Source organism: Zootoca vivipara, chromosome 12 (genome assembly GCF_963506605.1).
Source record: "Zootoca vivipara chromosome 12, rZooViv1.1, whole genome shotgun sequence".
Classification (NCBI taxonomy): domain Eukaryota; kingdom Metazoa; phylum Chordata; class Lepidosauria; order Squamata; family Lacertidae; genus Zootoca; species Zootoca vivipara.
The window spans coordinates 2,047,054-2,060,474 of NC_083287.1; the positions used below are offsets into that span (position 1 = coordinate 2,047,054).

Sequence of the window (13,421 nt, forward strand, 5' to 3'; positions counted from 1 at the left end):
TTTTTGACCCAAGTAGTGTGATTTATTTCAGGTGGATCATTTATTTTTTAAAAACCATCACATTCCCAAAGATAATCACAAGCAAATCATTAGGCTGCTGCTGACAAAGCACCTGGCTTCTCGAGAGATAATTGTTGTAACCAGAATAAAGAGAAAATGTGGACCAAAGTTTGCTGCTGAATCCTATTTACTCAAAAGTAACTGTGCAGAGAACTGCAGCCCTAGTGCGCATTGTTACAAGGCATGTGACTGAACCCACATGCATGTCCAGTGCACATTTGAACCCAACACACACGCCTGAAAGGACTGGGACATTTTGCATGGAGTCGGGCAAGCATCCATTTAAAATGTGCATAAACCTTGAGCTCTTATACACAATAAAGCACTTGTCACACCAGGAAGTAGAAAAAGATTGGTTTATGACACATAAAAGAAAGACAAGGAGTTAATGCATAGTGCTTTAGACTGAATGTTACAGAGTATGCGGGCAGCAACTAATTAATTAGTACACTCATGCCCCTGAATCCTAAAGAGTAAGAGAGTCCCTAATTACCCACCCGGGACATGGGTGGCGCTGTGGGTTAAACCACAGAGCCTAGGGCTTGCCGATCAGAAAGTCGGCAGTTCGAATCCCCGCGACGGGGTGAGCTCCCGTTGCTCGGTCCCAGCTCCTGCCAACCTAGCAGTTCGAAAGCAATATCAAAGTGCAAGTAGATAAATAGGTACTGCTCCAAGTGGGAAGGTAAACAGCATTTCTGTGCGCTGCTCTAGTTCGCCAGAAGCAGCTTAGTCATTCTGGCCACATGACCTGGAAGCTGTACGCCGGCTCCCTTGGCCAATAGAGCGAGATGAGTGCCGCAACCCCAGAGTCGGTCACGACTGGACCTAATGGTCAGGGGTCCCTTTACCTTTACCTAATTACCCAAAAGCCTAGAGAGTAAGTGACCGCAGCAAATTGCTACAGACTCACACTGAAGAAAAAGGAGGCTGGTATACCTGGTCTTGAAGCAAGCGGAGTGCAAACTCAGCGAACAGAAATCTGTGCCCTCTGCAAGGATAGAGGTATTATCTAAGTCCCTCCCTCCCTCCCTTTCTTTCTTTCGCAGCCAGTGCCTAGATGGTCGCCTTGTGTGTTCTGAAGCTATTATTGTCACCCAAAAGAAACTGGCCCATTTCTACCAGGCTGTACCTGCTTGCTTGTGTGAACAAAGGTTTCAGAAAGTGATCTTGTGGGTTTCTTGATAAGGGGCAGGCGAACAAATAATGAATGATGTCTTCCACCTGAGACTGACCACAAAGACAAAGTCTGTCTGCGTACAGGACCTTCTTGTAGCAGCCACCCAAGACTGCAGTGGACATCACTTGGAAACGCAGCTCAATAAAGGCATTTCTTAAAGAAAATGGTGACAGTTTGATCAGATAATTAGCTCTAAAATGCTCTGTTCACAAGAGTAGATACCAAGAGGAAAATTTGGTGTTCTAAATTAGTTGCAAGTCCTAGACTCCATCAGAAGAGCCAATCCCTAGTTCCAGAACAGAATAACAGTTTAATAGTCTAAAATATATTGAGCAGCTGCTTCTCAGAATTGCTTATCACCCAAATTCATGTAGCACAAAGCAGGAAAACGCCCAATTGGCATGGTAGCAATTTTTAAACGTATACTTTAACTGAGTGTAGTCTGCTATTGCCTTGTTGGCCACCTGGATTCTGTATGAAGAATAGCTGCTGATCTTCCTGATGGCATAGCTTCTGAATAAAGTTATTCTCCACAGATTCCAAAACTTCAAATGGATTTGAATGGAGTGTGAATCAGAGCCCAGATTTCACCCCCATAGAGCATTTGAGCAAGCACTTAGGGTAGGTTCAACCAGCTGCTCTCCCTTATTGGAACAGAACTTCATCAGTGCCTTCACTGGGTTTTCTGTGCTTTGACTTTCATCAACTCCATATTACACTTCCAAGAGAGTGTTTCACTAAAAAGTACACCCAGGTATCTAAATGAGTGAGTTTGTTCTAGAGTCTGCTGTTCCAAGCACTATCTACAGCTAGGACTGTGTCCACCAAATATCACAATCTTGGTCTTGGTTCTTGAAGAGAAGCTGGTAATACGTCATACTGTAACTATTAGGTGGATTTGTAGCTGGTTAATTGACTGGACCCAAAGATTAATGGTGCCTCACCACCCTGGACAAAATTGGTGGCCCAGAATACTCTGTGACAGCCCCCAAGTTGTGGCACTCCCTCCCCACAGAGGTCCATCCGGCACCTTCACTATACAGTCTTCAACGAATGCTAAAGGTGCAGCCTTTGACACCTGAGATGCATATTTCAGTTAAAAAGGGCAGGAAAGGGGGCAGTCCCACCTGCCAGTGAACCCATTGTGTTTTGACTATTTGTGATTTTGGCATCAGGAGTGATCCCCGGAACATAACCCCCAAGTAAGTTGCAGGCTTACTGTATATCATATGACTTGGCTTATTTGCTAAAAGTCATAAGAATTGTGCTGCTAAACTGCTCCTGACAGCCATGCTTTTGTCTAGAACATGTGGCATGCACACTTACTTTGACTAAAGGGCTCAAGGAAGCTAATGACAAGAAGAAAACAGAACCAATCATGAGGCGCTTCTGCAAGATTCCACCAAATCTCCACATAAGAGTCCTTCTGTTTCAACAATTCCTTATTTTATTGTTTACAGTACTTTTTTAATAAACTGCGCTAGAAATAAAACTTTGAAATGTGGGGTATAAATATATCCAGCAAACTGATTCAGTTCCCTGGGCTGCTCTCTATTTTTAACCATGCTGGAAGGTCCTTCTCTTTGTCACACTCTGGAATTGGCATTGTGAAATTCAGTTTCAGATCCTTCTTTCCTCCTTATTCATCAAGGAACCCTGAAGCAACAAAATTGAAAATCTGACAGTTTCAAATTTACAGAAACTTCTGATTATCTCTATGTAAGTCCATTGATTGGTGTTATGTGTGCAGAAAGAATTTTAAATTAAAATTGGTACAGCTCAAGAAGTAGAACATGCATCAGGTATAAATATATACTTAGAAGTCTCTACTTAATATTTTGTATCAATTTATAACTGCATTTTGCTGCCTTTATTCTTCCATGCATTATTTTAGAAAATTCTTAACTTGCTTATTTAAAGCATGCAACCACAACCCTCTTGCGAGTCACAGAAACTTCTTTTTCATGTGCAAATTAGATATGTTAATGAAGCATATTCTGTCTTGCTAGAATTTCTTTTAAATGGCATTACTTTTAAAATTGGGACTCTTGAGATTGTCACTTTGATTGAACAAGAAGGAACAGATGTTTCTGTTATAAGATACATGGAGAAAGAAATGGTTTAATGAGTACCATTTTATTTTTATTTTTTTGCAAATTCAAAAAATCTTGTAAGAAATAGCAAAAGACACCATATGCTAATTATTCTTCAAACAACATTACAGCAGTTAATTCTCAAATGTCTTTATAGTTGATCTTGAGAGATCAAATCAATATGGAATGATCTGTGCAACTGAAGTAAATGAGTGTTAGGCTATTTTTCATTAAATGGATTTTAGAGCCATTTATTGACTCTAAAGTATGAGCAAAGAATACTCATTATCAGAATTATTAATCTGGAGGTAAGTCAGGAAGTCAAGCAGGTAAACCAGCAGCCCAAAAGATTGCTCAGAGAATTCTAGGCACAGGCAACTGACTCTCTCCCCTCTGATTATTTGTCACTTAGAATATCCATATTAAAACCTCTACATACAACTTACTTCCAGATGGAGAGTAAAATTAAGAGCAAACAATTAAAGCAGGAGCAAAAATACCCCCCCCAAAAAACCTGTAAATATAAATTACCCTCCAGGTCACATGATCCCAACTGAATGGGTTATCTGCAGGACACCCTCCAACATTCCTCAGATGAAAATTAGGACATTTCTCACTCATTATTTTATATTATTCTTTTGTAAATTTACAAAAAAGAAAAAAGTAAACACCCAAATAAATAAATTTTAGAAAGCTTTCAGGGTGGATCCAAAAATCATAGCAAAAATATTAAGATGAACTGAAACCATAAAACTCTAAAACCAGCAGAAACACTGAAATCAGCAAATCACTAAAAGACTAGCAGGTGCAAACAACCTATATGTGAAATGCTACACTTACAAATGGATCTCCAGGAAAGGTCTTGCGGTGGAAGGGGGTCCTGAGCCAAAGCGCTAAGCATCTCCCCCCCCTTTTAAAGCCCTGGCTCAAAAAAACACCCTCCTCATTTTCAGCTATGGGGGGAGAGCACTTTAAATTAACACAGTCATGGGGACATTTATGAGATCTTTTAAAACATCTGAAAGTTAGGGTGGGTGGTATTTTGTTTTATTTTTTGTTACATTTTAAACCTTCTTTTGTAATGACAATCCCTTGGCACCACGTTCCAACCTCATATTTCCATTCAAATTTGTTCATTAATTCTAGACTTGATTCTCAGCTCATAATTAATTGAAAAATAAGGATGCAATCTCATAGTGGATGGCTGCTGTTTGGTGGGGAGAACAGAGGCTAAAACCTCCCTTCAAATTCTCTATAGTACTACCGTAGTAGTGATTAAACACCGGGAATGCCTCTTCATTAGTTTTTCTTTCAAAAATTTACAGCATTGATGCAAGTGTTTCTGTACAACACACACCTTTGTACAACCTCTTGGTTTAAGCCAACATATTCTTCTGATGATATATCAATGAAAATTTAGGAAGGTGAACCAACAGTGAATTTTCAGGATAGCTAAGCAGGAAGATTTAGCAGTGTTTGCCAGATGCTTAGGCACTCCCAATGGCATTGACACTTTAAATACAACTTTTGTCTGGAAGCATATTTTAGCAGCACTTTTTAGCAACCCTCTGGAGGGTGGGATGAACAAGCCTGCATACACAATTAATGCTGTCTAATTAGAAACTTGGTAGATCTGAAGAAAAGTAGCAGCAGTAAGTGTCTCCACCTCTGCTCTGATTCAGTGAATAAAACTAAAGATTTGCCTCACTCTTTATTCATATGTAATTTCTTTAGAAAGGATTCCATTTTAGCCATCAATCCACAGCAGGAGAGTTACTGGCCTGAAAGGCAAATAAAATTATACTTGTCTAGCTAATATTATCCATCAGCAAAAATGAAGCTTCTGTGGCATGCGAAGGAACGCATGAGGTATTTAAATAGCAGGGATGGCCAAGTATTGTACCCTTTTTGTGGGAACCACGGGCTTAATTCACACCTTACGTGGGTTAAGAAAACCTACCCTTAGACATGTTCACTTAGATATGAATAGGAGTAACTTCTATAAAGACTCTTTATAGAAGCACAGCAAACCAGATTCACTTCTGTTCTTTGCTTGTGGCACACTAAAGGGAGATTCACGTAAAATTGGCTTGTGCCGCCCACCTGCTGCATGCATTGGCCAGTTGGGCACTGCCATGAACTGGCAGGACAACCGAGGAAAGGGAAGAGGATCTTGACAAGAAGGGTAGCCTTGATTGGAACAGACTGGGACAAGCTGGAGATGGGGAAGGGGGTTGGGGGGACTTAGGAGGTACTCATGGGACATCAGAGGATGTTGCAGGGGCAGCTGACAGTTCAGGGGAGCCAGGGAAGGGGGGGACATCACCAGAACCAGAGGTGCCCCCTTCTCTGTGGACACGGTGGGCTCTGTGGTGCTGGGAACAGTGGGTAGTGCATTCCAGGAGGCTGAGGCAGGCAAGGGAACACAGCCCAGATTGCTAGTGGGGATCATGGGGCTCTTCAGGTCTGGGAGGAGGTTGTGGTCACTCAGATGGATTTGGCTCAGGGCAAGTGGAGAGACACAGCTGCTCAGCTAGAGCAAACTGAGATGCATCCATCAAGATTGGACCTGTTTTGACTTCTGACTACTTTCTAGCGTTGCCCCCTTGGGACTGTGTGTCTGACTGGGCACACAGGATTCAGGACAGAAACAAAGTAGTGCAGCTTGGCTGGCTGGTCCCACCATTTCACCCTTCCCATAGGCTTTGTGTGTGTTTGTGTGAGAAAGGGAGAGAGAGAGAAAACTCACACCCTGTCCTTTCATCTCACATGTTGCTATCCTTGGAGATTCAGCGCTGAACTTCATATACATTAAGTGCCCTGTCACATACACAGTGACTAATTATGAGAGCATCGTCAGTAAATCATGAAAACAAATTATCCTTGCCTCATCCTTTACTCTGGGTAACATCATCCTGATGCTTAATAGAGGCTGTCATGAGCTGTTTATGAAGATAAATCATTGAGCCACACAAATCATGAGATGAATTGTAATAAATCAGTCAGCTGATTGTCCCAAAGGGATTGTCCCAAAGGGATTGTCTCGTGACACTGTCAGTTAGACGTGGGTGAGCACAACTTAGTTTTCATTCCAACACAGACACTGTTGCCACTGACAACTGGACCCACATAGGTGGCCTGGAAATTGGCAGGGGACTCCCACAGGGAACAGGAGCATTAGAAATTCTCTTCTCATGTAGAACTTTAGCACTTCATTTAGCTCTTTGTCATGTGTCCAGCGCTTGCTCTCAGAAAAAAAAGGATAAAGTGGAAACCTGTTTCTTTTAAGCTCGAGTGCTCACATAAAAATGCTTCAACTTACAGAAAAGTTAATATAGCTATTAGCTTTGCTGTCACTCCCAAGAGACCAGCAGAGCAAGAAAATGCCTGTGTTTGATGTAACAGCATAACTTTTGATCAAATGGCCTGCTGTTGCATTGTGAAGCACTGGTTGCACACTGGAAAAGCAAGCTGCTAAATTAGAGAACAGAATGAGGTTGCACGTACTACTTTTAACAGTCATACCACATACACTGATGCAGTGCAGTCTTGTAGCAGAATATTTTACATTGAGTTTATTCATACTGGCAACAAATTGAAAAATCACCAAGCAATTGTTTTGGCAATCCCCAGGGAAAACATCATTTCCTCAAATCCTACATGAAATATATCCATAGGGTCCACATTGACTGTTTCCACCCGAGTATAAAATCAGGAATTTCTCTGAAACACATTTTTTTGGGGGCAAATTTGGAGGTTCTTTCTTGGGAGAGACAATTGGGGGAATCAAAGGAAGCAAAACAAGTTTCAGTAAGACCAATGAAGATGTTCAATGCCCTCAGCAAAACTGGTATTTCCTAAGAATAGAGTTGGCAGTTTGGTAAATTTGCAGCCTCCTGCTTTCGTGAAACATCTGAGAAATTTTGAGCAAAGCCAAAAGTTTCATAAGGCTTGCTTTTTTTGAGGGATGTGACTTAAAAAAACTGGTGCCTGAATTTACTTGTTTCCCTCTTTCTTCCTCATTTCTTTTTTCCATTTGTGTGGTGTCTGTTAGATTTGGTGTCTGTTTGTTGTGGGGGAGGAAGGGAAAGGAAAGCTATTAGTGCGAAAAACACCCACCCACACCCACAAGTGGTCAGTCAAAAGTCTGCTTCCTTTCATCATAGGATGGAGGATAGTTGGCACACATGCTGAATTCCTGTTAAATAAGTTGGCTATGTAAGGTCCATTGTGGATTCAAATCCTCACAGACAATAATTTTGTGATGTGATTGAGACTTTAGATAAAGGTGCATAGTCACTAACCCATTTGTAGCAGAAAACCATAGTTTTCCCCAATCTGGAATTGCTCATGCTCATCCTCAACACACTGCTTTCAATCTAGATTGATTCTAGATCCTGTCATGCACAAGTGTGGGTCTGGTTTCCTGATACACACTTGAAACTCTGGGTTAGGTGATCCATGCCTTCTCCTCTCTGCACATGCCCTGAGTGAAGAAGGAAGCGCTGATTGCGATTTTATGTTGTGAACCGCCCTGGGATCTTCAGATGAAGGGCAGTATACAAATTTAAAGGATCACCATCACCATCATGGTATATATCCATCCACAATGTCACTGGGCAGGTGCAGATCCATACCCCCCATTGCTAGGACCCCCTCCATCAGTTTTCATATGGACACATTGCAAAATCAATCTACAATGAGCTATTTTCAGAATGAAACTATTTTTTCAAGCACTTTTTAGGTGCAAAAAATATGCAGTAGATCTAAATTGTGTGTGTACTACATAGGAAAAACAAGCACAGTCTCCAGTGATTCCAGAATAAAATGGGTGCACATAGCCAAAGTTCCTATTCATTCTCTCTCCCACAAACACAGCTTGCTTTTACCAAAACATAATGCAGCTTGTGTTTCTTTACGCTGTTCAGAATGAATACCTGCCACTGCAATGAATATTGCTCCAATCTACCATAAAACTAGGTGGCCAAGATATGGCCTATGTCATTTCATGCTGGACCTGCCATTTTATCGGGGATAATATTTTCCCCTGCCAGACCCTGGGATGAATTTTAACAGAGCCCAAATGAAAATTCAGTGATCAAGGACAGCTTCTCCTGTAGCTGCAGAAACTTAACAAAGAGTTCTGAGCCCGCCACCATCTCATGTTGAGGTCTATATTTCTGTAAATCACTGAGAGGTTTTCTTACAATCAAGCAGTATATACAGTACACTTTGTTTACACACACACACACACACACACACACACACACACACACACACGCGTAGGTACAATGCAAGGTGTATCTCAACAGAAACCAGTATTTTGTCCTACTATCCCCTTGGAGCATTTGGAAGATTTGGGCAGCCTTTTAGTGGCATCTTCTGGAAGGAAGAGAACTGGGAATTGATGGTGTGTGTAAAACAAAATAAAGTGCATGGGCTGTGTAGGAACCCTAGGAGCACACAATGTCGGGAAATGTTGTCCTCCTAAAGCAATACCAAAATGCAGTCTATTTCTCTGATATAACTTCTGATATTCACCTCTCCTTACATACAGACAATCTAGCAAGACCAACTGTAGGTGCTGGACCATCAAGGAGGCTGAAGGAGAGGACTTGGCGTCACGGCCATTCCCTGGTATTTCCCCTTTGCTGCTGCTGCTGCTGCTACCAGTGGAGAGAACCATCCAGCCTGGTGAGAAGACACATCCCCCCCAAAAACAAAAACAAAATGAGATCAATATTCATGGGCAGAGAGAAAATAAAGGTAGCAAGATTTAGGCCCTGTTGAAATACTCTCTGCCCATGTATATTGATCTCATGTTGTGGTTTTTTTTTTTACTGCTATGTATTAGTTAAATGTGGGTTGTAGTTGTTGTGTATTAAAGTAATAGCACAGCCAAGTATGTATTGTAATATAGAGTTTATTGTATTGTATTACAGAGTTTATTTGAATGTATAAGTTCTAGCGGGAACGTATATCATTTGCTGGTTCAGCTATATCAAAAGGGTAAAGAGGCGGAGGAGGATATGGAAAAATACCTAAAATCTCATATGCTGGAAAAAATATCAGAAGGTCAGAGATTATACTTAAATGGACCTATTGAAATGGAAGAGTTACAGGAAGCAATTGTAAGACTAAAGGCAGGGAAGGCTCCTGGGACTTTCAGCAAATTTTTATAAAGAATTGTCAGAACAATTATCACCAACTCTGCTGAAAGTAATGAACAATATTCTAATAAGGGGGGGAGATTCCGAATTCTTGGAAAAATGCCTTTATCACACTGATCCCAAAAGGACATACTGATTTGATGAATGTTAAAAATTATCGTCCAATATCGTTGCTTAACACAGATTACAAGATTTATGCAGATATTCTGGCAAACAGGTGGAAAAAGATACTGAATGAGATTATACACAAGGATCAATCTGGATTTCTGCCTGGGCGCCAAATGAGAAATAACGTAAGAACTGTGATAGATATAATTGAATACCTAGATACAAGAATTGACATAAAAGCTGCCTTAATCTTTGTCGACGCCGAGAAGGCGGACAATATATCATGGAAATTTATGGAAAAAAATCTGGAGTTCAGAGTGCAGGATTTGGATCCGCTGCTGGATTGGTTTACGCTGGAGGGAATCCTTGCCATTGGTTCCCGCCAAAATGTATCTTTTCCCTGCTAGTTCTCTGTTACTATATAAGCCCCAGTTTTCCCCATTCCCGGTGTTCTGGCTCTTACTTGTTCTTTGAAGTAAAGAGATGTTGTACCAGATCCTCGCCTCCTGTTTCTTATTTGCACTGAGCTGAAATCACTGAGGACCCACTACACAACAATAGTATTTAACTGTAACCTGTTAAGTATGCTGTTGTGAGCTTAGTGTACCTATATTTCCAAAGCCCTGTATTTTGATGTTTTGAAAGTTTGCTGTAAGCACTTTGGGCACAGCTCACTGTGGGAAAGTGGCATATAAGTAAATCAATCAACCAACATCCAGCACATTCACTGCTGGGCAAAGGGGTGTTCCTCTCATCCACCCTGCACATGAATAGGATTTACTTTCTCAGTGCTTGAGGTTGCCAATGGCAATGCCCCTCCCTCCCCCCTCAGCGCCCCTTGGCTTCCCACCCGGGCACCTGCCATTCCAGCCACTTCTCACACCAAGAGAGCCGGACTCTGGTTTCTCAACACAGTTTATACAAGAAACACAGCACAGTTGCTTTATATTTCCCCCTATATTTTTCTGGTTTTCTAAAAGCTTTACAAGAATCAAATGACCTTTAAATATTGACAGAGTTTGTCATGCTGGTAATTAAATGTTGATGTATTCTAAAATATTAGTAATTAGGGTAATTTGTTTGTTGAGGGTCCTCAGTTTGTTCAGCGCTACACAAAAAGGGGAAGCATTCATTACATATTTCAATGTTAATGATGTTTATAAAAAGCAAACATAGGAGGAAGCATCTCTTCACAGACTTGTTTCTATTACAGCTTGGACCAAGTTCAGTCACCATTAAATGGAGCTTGGGCTTTTATAGCTCAAATTTGTTCTGGCTGCTGTGCCCCAGGAATCGTCAGAGTTCATCCAAATAATAAAAAATCGTGCAAATCAAAATGAGGATGTTTCACAGGGTTTCCATAGAAATGTCATGCTTTGGGGAAGCAGATAGTCCTGCTGCATTAATAGGGTTGGTTATAATAAAGCTGTTTGAATTGCACATTAAGAAATCTCAATGAAGCCTGCATTTTGATAGAAAAATCTTCAAGTTGAATCAGAAGCATTAAAAAAAAGCCCACTGAATTTAGCCTGTGTTCCAGTTTCAGTGTTGAGGCTTTTCCAGCAGTCCAGTGAAGTTTTTGCAACCAGTTAACTCTGCGGCTACCAAATAAAGCATCTGACATTCTTGTGGTTCCTGGGACTGGGATGTTTGCTGTCCATTGCTCCAAGTGACGAGGTTTACCAGTTATTTCTAGTAGCCTCAATTCTGTGCCAATAACAGCAGTCTGGTTTGCAAAAATAATAATAAAATAAAATAAAATAAGCAGGTGACGCGAGGAATCATTAACGAGTCCCCTTTGGGTACATATTGCTGCTCACTTCCATGGTACATGTATAAGAGCACAAAGGCAAAATAATATACCTGCATCTTTATATCAGAGGTTGTGAAATAACATGGAATTGCATAGGTATTGTGTCATATTTCTCAGGTGATACTGAAAGCCTCCTGCCACCTGATCTCTGGTGTTCATAACCAGGAAACAGAAGCAGGGAGTGGGGGCAAGAAGGTTGAAATGATGCCAATCAGGGCCGTCTTAAGCGCCCCTGGTGCCATGGAGCGACGGATCCCTCCGGCGCCCCCCCTCCCCGTTTCCCAGCGCGGTGGGCGGGCGGGCACAGTGCGGCTGCCACAGGCACTGCTGCGCGGCGGGCAGGCACAGCGCGGTTGCCGTGGGCGCAGCTGCATGGCGGACCGGGCAGCAGGCGGGCGCAGCTCGCGGCGCCCTCCTGGCGGGCCGGCGCCGTGGTGCCCTGCGCCACCCAGCCTGGACGTAGGGCCGGTCCTGATGCCAATGCACCAGCAGCAGCAGGGCTGGATGGGTTCAACCAGTGACCAGGCTGGCATTCCTTCTGCCCCCCCCCCACGGCTTCCCACCTCCCAGTAGAATTTAACATAGGACTATGCATGGGATGAAAAGAGATGAACAGAGAGGTATTATTACTACCCTTGATTTGGATACTATACTTCTGTTGATGCAGCATTAGCCATTTTTTTTGCTGATGTTTGTAGTCTAGTGTAGTTGAAAAGATTTATGTATGCATGGCTGCTTTATATCCTGCTTATAATCCAACTGGATTCTCAAAAATGCATCATCATAACGCCACAAGAAAAAGAACTTGGGTTCAAACTGTTGGTGGGTGGGATCTTGGGGTCATAATGGATTGCTTGATGAAGATGTCACCAGATGTGATAAAGGCAAATTCAATGCTAGCGATCATTAGGAAAGGAACGGAAAATAAAATTGCCAATATCATAATGTTGTTAAACAGATGAAAGAGGATGGAGCGGCTCCCCTATGAAGAGAGGTGAACTGAGTAGAGCACTAAATAAATGCCGGTCATAAATATAAACCTCTATTTCTATCTTTCTATCTATCATCTATTGTGATGTCACAATGTTGTTGTTATTGCAGTTGGTATCAACAACATAACAGCAACATCAATTTAGTGCTTAACATTATAAAGGTAAAGGAACCCCTGACCGTTAAGTCCAGTTGTGAACGACTCTGGGGTTGCGGCGCTCATCTCGCTTTACTGGCCAAGGGAGCCAGCATTTGTCCGCAGAAAGCTTCTGGGTCATGTGGCCAGCATGACTAAGCCGCTTCTGGCGAACCAGAGCAGCACACGGAAACACCGTTTACCTTCCCACCGGAGCGGTACCTATTTATCTACTTGAACTGGTGTGCTTTCGAACTGCTAGGTTGGCAGGAGCTGGGACCGAGCAACAAGAGCTCACCCCATCGCAGGGATTTGAACTGCCGACCTTCTGATCGGCAAGCCCTAGGCTCAGTGGTTTAGACCACAGCGCCACCCGCGTCGCTTAACATTATACTAATCACTAAAGTAAAGCAGGCTGATCCTGTAGGGTCGGGAACCTGGGGAAATAGTAAATATCGCTCGGGAACCTGGGGAAATAGTAAATTTTGTTTCCTAGCATTTGATCATACACTCAAATAGATAGATATCAAAAGCAAGCTGCCTATACTATGCCTGTAGCTCTGCAAGAACTGCACTGCTGTGAGAAGGTGAAGCCTGCATTTGTCCGTGGCTGCTTTGTTTTGTTTTTAACAACCAACAGGCAGATGTTAACACTATAAACTGAGTGTCAAGAAAACCTGCTGGCCAAGCGCATGGCACTGGGGGACAATGCAAGGCCTGGGGCTAAATTATTTAACTTGCGCGGAGCTGAGCAATGTCTTCACAAAGGATATAAAGGCAGCCTCATGAAGGAGCTCAAGCACTGTGCAGGGAATCCAAGGCTTTCCCTCTCTTTGCACAATCCATCACACAAACAACGGGGCAAACAAAGCAG

At 42.3% G+C, this 13,421-nt stretch overlaps 1 protein-coding gene across 1 annotated transcript in view; it reads right to left on the reverse strand.

The window, feature by feature from the left end:
* Positions 1-13,421, reverse strand: part of CNTNAP2 (contactin associated protein 2) — an 869,542-nt gene that overhangs the window by 339,163 nt on the left and 516,958 nt on the right. The window lies entirely within an intron of this gene.